Source organism: Myripristis murdjan, chromosome 2, assembly GCF_902150065.1.
Source record: "Myripristis murdjan chromosome 2, fMyrMur1.1, whole genome shotgun sequence".
Lineage (NCBI taxonomy): Eukaryota > Metazoa > Chordata > Actinopteri > Holocentriformes > Holocentridae > Myripristis > Myripristis murdjan.
The window spans coordinates 17715609-17724001 of NC_043981.1; the positions used below are offsets into that span (position 1 = coordinate 17715609).

At 41.9% G+C, this 8393-nt stretch overlaps 1 long non-coding RNA gene across 1 annotated transcript; it reads right to left on the reverse strand.

The window, feature by feature from the left end:
• Positions 1-4331: 4331 nt before the first annotated feature.
• Positions 4332-7251, reverse strand: LOC115374094 (uncharacterized). Its single transcript, XR_003929592.1, has 2 exons — positions 7152-7251; positions 4332-5000 (listed from the first exon to the last, which is right to left on the reverse strand). It is a non-coding gene; the product is annotated as an uncharacterized LOC115374094 (long non-coding RNA).
• Between the last annotated feature and the right edge of the window lie 1142 nt (positions 7252-8393).

The window sequence follows — 8393 nt, forward strand, 5'->3', positions numbered from 1 at the left end:
TATGAGTGTGCCTGTGGGCTGGTGGCGCGATGGTAACGTTCCTTCCAACATCAGCAGTGGCTGATCCTGCGGCTGGTTCGATTCCCCTCTCCGCTCCTGGTAACCGGCGCTCCCCGCAGTGGCGGGGTCGGGGGGGGGCCGTGTCCTCCCCCGGCCTTCTGGAGGTCCGTCAGCTGGGGGTTATGAAGCGGAAAACGCTGCCCACCTGAAGTTTTACTGAACAGAGGGAAGCCGTGTCAATTTAAAAATGTTGGAAGAAGTTTTGCAATCTGGTAGAAAGTTAAAGTAGCTTAATAGAAGGTTAGTAGTTGATTATTAGCTGCATTTGGCTCTTACACTTTAGTAGACAACAGGAAAAATCTGTTGGATGTTTAACACACTGGAAGGAAGTTTTGTCTTGTTGTTTACCTACTGACCAACAATTCCTTTATTCCCTCATATAATCATCTTGTTGATTTATTGATTGACTCTCTTGCACTGTTTAAAGACACTGCAGCTTCTACTTTCTGAGATATTTGTCAACTGTAACCATAATCTGTTCGTAATCTAATGTCAAGTTAGTTGTTGATTGATTGATTGACTGACTGACTGACTGACTGACTGACTCTCATAGTTTTCCTTCATCTGTCAACTCATCCTTGGTCTGACCTCATTAGCTATTCACTGCAGTGGAACTGGTTCATACACACTCTGTGGCCAGCTGGAGGCGATGTGCTCTGCCGTGTGTTTACCACTTATGACAAAACTGCTGCTGACTTGCTTTATCACCTGTGTAGCACTGGGGAAGCAAACCAGGGACCTTCTGTTGAGTAGTGTGAATTTAGACCTGCACCTATCCCACTGAGCTAAACCTGATGTCTTCTGGTCTGTGATTGATCTTCATATTGATTCTTACACAAACACAGATAAACAACATTATAAAGTCCAAACTGGGAAACAAACCCAGACCTTGGCATTGAACAGTCACTTAAATACCAAGTGCTTATCTTTCTGAGCTAACTCTCAGTTGGAACAAGCAGTTATTATCTCTTCTCTTTATATGTTCACACTGCTGACAACAATAGCATAGAAAACCATGTGCCAGACGGGATTTGAACCTGCGGAGTCCCAAACAACACACACACAATCGTGCAACACATCCACCTGAGCTAATTCTGAGTGTGAACTTTGAATTCAGACCAGATAGAAAGCACTACTGTGAGCCGGTCTCCCAAATTAAGCCTGACAGCCTCTAATGGCCCTTTTCCATTAGTATCTACTCGGCTCGACTCAGCTGGACTCGACACGGTTTAGGTGGTTTTCCATTACAGTTGAGTAGCACCTCGCCGTGGGTGGAGTCGCCGGCGCACCGTCCAGCTCCCTCTGGATTCTTTGGGCCGCCACCAAGCTCAGAAAAGTTTCCACGTCTTTATTTGACCGCGGCAGCGGTTTGCTTGCCACTTTCCGACTTTGACAACTTCACTGAAGATCAATGCGCACGGCCGCTGTTGCCGTTTTTTTTTTTTTTTTTTTTTTTTTTTTTAAATGTCGGGTTTTGTTTTCGTGCGGGAGTCGCTCTCGTCACTCCCTCTCCAATCAGTTGCCTGCACGGCGTTAACGTCACATTTTCAGCTCGACTCAGCTCGACTCAGCTCGCTTGGAACCCCGGCTGAGTAGGTGCTAAAATGGGACCTGCTAGCAGGTACTACGACCTAATGGAAAAGCTCTTAAACCGAGTAGAGTCGAGCCGAGTCGAGCTGAGTAGGTACTAGTGGAAAAGGGGCATAAGAAACATGCTATGAAGCCGTGCAACTATGTGGCTTGGCCTGTTTGTCCTTTGTAAGAGTGTCTGGAGGTTATGGGTTCAAGCCCACTGCAGTGTGTTTGTCAGTTACGCTAAAACCATCTATGTCTTGTTGGAGATTCAAAACAGAGAGCATTTGTTGAGTAGTGAGAATTTACACGGCTGTGCCTCCCGCTGAGCTAATTCTCAGTCCCTACACTCGCTTGTTTATCCTCTTATTGCTGTCAACAATAATGCAAACAAACAGACAGTCATGGTGTTAATGAGAAAAATAATGTTTCCTAACTGGGAATCGAAGCGGGGGTCTCGGTGTTGAGAGACCGCCTCTATGCATACTGCCTCAATTCATGTTAACCACTGTTATTTCTCTAAATGTTCACACTGCTGACAATAACAACACCAAAAGAAACATGCACCTTATTCAGATGAGCTTATTATGTATGGAGAGTTTGTGTTGTACTTCCTGTTGGATGGTTTGTGCCAACTCATTAGTTCAGCTCTCTTTTTATTAGAGATGATGTTGGCTGGTGCTACACATGTTCACGGCGCAGAGGGAAAATAAATGTTCCCTGTCTCTGTGTAATCCACTAGAGAACAAGTGTGGGATGTATAAACAGAGGTCTGTTTAATTTTTTTATGCATTGCAATTAAGTTCAAGTTCATTAATGATTTTATTTTTATTTTTCGGTTTATTATTATCATGCACTGACTGTTTAGTAGCTCTGTTTGTATGTGAAGGTGATGTAGAGTGTTGTGGAGCGTGTTGGCCAGCAGGTGGCAGCACCACTGTTTTTGACCGTTGCTTAGAGGGAAACGGCGAACTTGCGCTTCTTCTTCTATTGTTGCAAGCTTCCGCCTTGTTATATGCACAGTGCTAAGCAGCTGCAGTAAAAATACTGTTTACATCATATTTTGCAGGTGAGCTACGTTAGTTAACAGGGTTAAATCTGATTACTAAATTAGTTAAAAGTGTGTATAGACAGTAACACATGATTTTATTTTTCTTTATTGATCTTATTTTATTCTGTTTGTATATTTTATTTTCTTCTTCTATTGTTGCAAGCTTCCGCCTTGTTATATGCACAGTGCTAAGCAGCTGCAGTAAAAATACTCTTTACATCATATTTTGCAGTTGTCCTTTTTGCTCTGGGCCTGAAGGGCAACACAAGACATCCTGTGTCTCAATCAGTCATGTTACAAGATTTTTCCCCCCATTTACAGCAGCTGTAGGCGCTACTTTTCAAGCCATCTGAGATAATCGAGTGCCTAAAAATCTAAACATTTCCACTCTTAGTATTTTTAAGTTACATGACATAGGTAAGGCAGAAATACACCATTTAAGAGCAGGTGAAATGGATGTAACAGTGCCCGACAATATGGGGAAAGAAGTTTTGTTTCTAACTTTGACACCACTTTGCAATAAGACAACCCTTATTAGGGCTTTTTAAATGGGTTATAATTCTGCTGTCAACACTAAACTAAACACTAAGGTCTTGGTAGGGGTGTAGCTTACTTCTGCCAAATAGTGAGCCTGGACTGACGTATGAAAACTGTGTTATAATGACTGCTGGAGTGATTAATGGCGCACCACCTTGTAAACCATTCGTGTTTTTGTTGCATGCAGACGGCAGCCTGCTGTTCGTCTCTCCGCCTCTTATCACTCTGCTGTCCAAACGGCTCCGACATGAAATAACTCGGCCACTGAATGAAGATCTGTTCCAGGAGTTTGCTGTATATCCACCTGCTGGGTTTCTGATACGATCGGCTTGTCTAAACAGGCACAGACACTAAATCACATGGATGATGATGTACATTTTCATTTCCGTGCCATAAATGCATGCTTTCACCCTGACGCAGGATCTGAGAAGAGCTTTCCTCACGATCCGCTCTGTGAATCTGGCTTATTTAGTGTTATTTATTTTTCCTACTGGGGTCAAATGTTTACACAGCTGAAAATATATGTTATTTCATAAAATTGTACTCTAGCACAGTTAATTAATGTGTTTTTGAACTGTGTTTTCACTGCAGAAATGGAAAGGAAATGACCTGGAAATTAGCAAAAGAAAGTGAGAGAGAAAATTGAGAAAAAAATGTCCAGAAAACTATATTTATAATTTTTCTAATAATATATTTTTCCCCTTTTTTCCCACTTTATTCTAATTATATATTTTTTTTTTTTTTTCTTTTCCCCAGAACTTCTTTCAGGCCATTTTCTTTCTTTTTTCTGTCTATTTTTTTTTTTTTTTTTTTTTTAACTTTTTTTTCTCCATTTTCTTTTTTGACTTTTTTTGTTCTAACCCTGTCGTCCGAGCTGCACACAAAGCCACAAACAAATGGATTTGATTAAGTTAAACTCTTATATTTTCCATTTATTAATAATTTTAATATGTAAATAAATTATGAACTAATTTCGGGCTAAATTCACGGCCCCCGTCAGTGTTTAACACCTTATTTTTTACAAGAGCAGCGCGGCCTAACCGTAAAAAAAAAAAAAAAAAAAAAACATTAGAAAACTACAGCAAATACTATAGGAATACTATATATATAATTTTTTTTTTTTTTTTTTTTTTGACATTTTCAGGATATTTCTCTTTAAAGTAAGCCTAAAAGCTGTTAATATCCTAAATGTCACCACAAAAGGGCATTCATAAGAAATGATGAGAACGATAAAATGCATTAAAAGTGTTTGTTTTTTTTTGTCTTGATCCCGAGGGACAGAAGCTGAAACTCAAACAGGAGCGTCGGCGCTGCGTGTGTCACCCGCCTCACTATAAATACAGGAGCTGTCCCACTTTATTAGCCAGGACAAAGGCAGCTGGATCTGTCACTTATCAATCAGCCGGCCCTTTGTGTGGAGGCTGCATGCTAAAAAAGGTGTCGGGACACGGGAGTGTGAAAATGTTCGGCCCCTGAGGAGAGCCAGGCGGCAAAGTTGTCTGGAAAGGGTGTGATGTTTCCGAAGGCATGTCTGAGACCAGAGGAGGAAGACGGGAGGAGAAAAAAAAAAAAAAAGAGAGAGAAAATGCTGCTGTCTTTCATTTGACTTTGATTGCATTTTGCTTTTGTGCGTTTTCTGCCTGGCCCCAAGCGACTCTCCTGCGGTTAACGAGAGAAACCAGCACAGCTCCAGAGGAAATAAATATCTAATTCCATCCGTGCGCTCCACTTCTCCTCTTCAGCAGGCTGCATGGCGGCTCGCCTCCCGCTGTGTTTTCTCCTGCACAGAATTAAAAAAAAGTTACAGTCAGGTCTTGTGGTTTGGAAAACTTTGCAACAACTGTGCAACAGGGTACGCTGTCATAAGCCAAGGTCAGGTTTTTAACTCTGACGCTTCGAAAGGTTTCACTGAACTGACAGTGCTACAAGCGTTCTGAAGAAATACGGCTTCATTTTGACATGTGATACACATATTGCACATTTATTGCATTCGAGAGCCTCGCCTGGGCTTGCTGATCTGATTTAGCACCAAAACCTCTTCAGACTGTGGTTAAACCAGTTGAAAACGGGACTGTGGCGTGCAAACAGCGCTATGAAAAGGTGAATAATTCAACATCCAGGTGAAAAGACTCCGCTGAAAGGTTACAGCAATCAGACACAAATTAAAGTTTTAAAAGGACCATCCTGGTGATTTTGAATTTTTGGTCCATTCTCCACATTGTCATGTCAATAAACCATTTAGCATATCCGGCGGCGGTACTAAAAATTTCACAACACAGAGTCAAAATGTGAGTTTCTGGATGAAAGAGCCGCCTCATATTATAGCGCATAGCATATATTATAGCATCTCTAAAATATCACTGATCCCTTTTATAAAAGACTAACATTAAGTTTATACATTTTGCACTACAGTTCGCTAAAAATGCAAAATCACAAGGCCAGTCCTTTAATAATAGGTAGATTATGCTTTAATATTAGTGATTTTTAGCTTCAAATTATAGTTGCCTTGGTAGTTTTCCATATGATTTCTATTTTTCTATTGATCCATGCATTATGAGCTATGGCCTATTTCTATTTGTTACCCTTTAATGGTTCTATAACAGAAGCTTTTTGACTGTTTGCTGAGTGTTAATTGATTATACTGAACTTCCTTTAGACAATAAAGTGAAAACAGGATTTGAATGCTGAAGATGAGCTGGATGACTTGATTTTTTTTTTTTTTTTTTTTTTCGCCGTGGCTATCTGGTGGTTCGGCTGTCGCCCGGCTCCATCGTGACTCGCCGTTTCCCAGCGGTGGCTTCAAAGTGACGCTGGTGTGAAATCTTTCCCCGGAGCCAGTCTGAACTCTCTGTCCTCTCCTCATCTCCTCCCTCGCTCATTTCATTCTTTCCTTCCCCCTCTTCCTCCTCCTCTCAGTTTCACTCCCTCCCTTCTCTCCTCATCTCTGCATCTTCCTCTCTCCTCTTGCTTTGTCATCTTCATCTCCTTTCCTCCTCCGCCTCTATTTTTCGCTCACATTTCTCCCTCTTTTCACCTCTTCTTGCTCTCTTTTCTTCCTCTCTCTCTCTCTCGTTGGGTCGATCCATATATCACGGCAGTAAAGCGTCAGTGCAGCTGCTGAGAGCCTCTGAGCTCCCTGAGGATGTGCACACTCTGCCAGTGATGGACGTGCACAGATCTGCATCTGCCTCTGTCTAGATATCTGTATTAATGTGTGTTTATCTGTCTATATCTATCAATATATAAGCCATAAATCCTGCAGTGACGGTCAGGGCTTTTATTCCCTGCAGCAAAACAAGGCAGTGTCTCGTCTTTATGGTTTCTCTTTGCTGAAAGGGATTCAGTTTACCAGGAAATTAATTTAAAAAAATTCTCCAGGAATGTGACGGCAGCATGAATTGTAACGTGTGGTTTGGTGTTTTTTAGGGGAAAGTGAATCAGATTTATCCCTGTAAGACATTATTTATCCCTGTAAGACTTTATTTACTCCTGTAAGACTTGACAACAATTCAACAGTGCAATATCCCTGTGTAAATATGATGTATATAGGTATGTTTTTGTTTTGTTTTTCCATGTGCTCATTTTCTTATTCCTGTATTTATTGCTGCAATTTGTAGGATTAATGCACATATTTAGATTTAACACACATTTTGCACACACTTTGGTACAATTTACAAGTAATGCACACACTCTTTGCAATTTGTAAGGCAGATATTTGTATATTTAGTCTTCTCATAATTTAATTTTGTGAATTTTGAGCAACTATATCTGACCCAATTTCCCCTCAGGGATCAATATTTCTGATTCTGAGTGTCTGGAAACCTCTGGATCTCCACTGGAACTTAAAATAAAGTTCAGGTGTGAGCTGGAGGCATTTGTGATGATAAACCTGCTGAACTCCATAAGTTTGGCTTAAAAAGTCAGAACTGACCTGGTGTTTGCTCTGCATGTGTCTGATGATCTTGTTGTGTCTCTGTTGTTCAGGTTTACTTGTTTTGTCCACTCGGCCCTGAGGGGCGGGGTCAGCGTCACAGCCTCATTAAGTTTGGATGAAACACACCTGTGTGTGAGGCACCTGCTGGCCTCACGCTGCAAGGCATTCTGGGATCTTGTTGGTGTCTTTGTGTCATGGCTATGAGGAATGCTTGACAACATTTGTTTTTACAGTTGGAAAGCTGAGCCAAACCCACTGAACTGGACTGAACTGGACTGGACTGGACCAGACTGGACCAGACAGGACTGGACTGGAACCAGACCAAACCAACTGAACTGGACTGGACTGGACTGGACTGGACCAGACTGGACCAGACTGGAACCAGACCAAACCAACTGGACTGGACTGGACTGGACCAAACCAAACCAAACCAGACCAACTGAACTGGACTGGACTGGACTGGACCAAACCAAACCAAATCAACTGAACTGGACTGAACTGGACCAAACCAAACCAAACCAGACCAACTGAACTGGACTGGACCAAACCAAACCAAACCAGACCAAATCAACTGAACTGGACTGAACTGGACCAAACCAAACCAAACCAGACCAACTGAACTGGACTGAACTGGACCAAACCAAACCAAACCAAATCAAATCAACTGAACTGGACCAAACCAAACCAAACCAAACCAAATCAACTGAACTGGACCAAACCAAACCAAACCAAACCAACTGAACTGGACCAAACCAAACCAAACCAAACCAAATCAACTGGACTGGACTGGACTGGACTGGACTAGACTGGACTGGACTGGACTGGACTGGACTGAACTGGACTGGAGTAGACTGGACTGGACTGGACTGGACTGGACTGGACCAAACCAAATGAACTGGACTGGACTGAACTGGACCAAACCAAACCAAATCAACTGGACTGGACTGGACTGGACTGGACTGGACCAAACCAAACCAAACCAAACCAAACCAAACCAAACCAAACCAACTCAACTGGACTGGACTGAACTGGACCAAACCAATCCAGTCTGGTCCGCATTCCAAACCAACTAAACCAGAACAAACTAGAGCAACATTACCTTATCTTACTGTGACCACTGGTGTTTCAGATAGTTCAGATAGTGGAAATGTGCTGGAAATGTTAATATTAATATCTTGAATTTTCCCAAGTGGTCCCATATGATTTATGAGTTATTAAACATATATTGGTGGGTGGTGG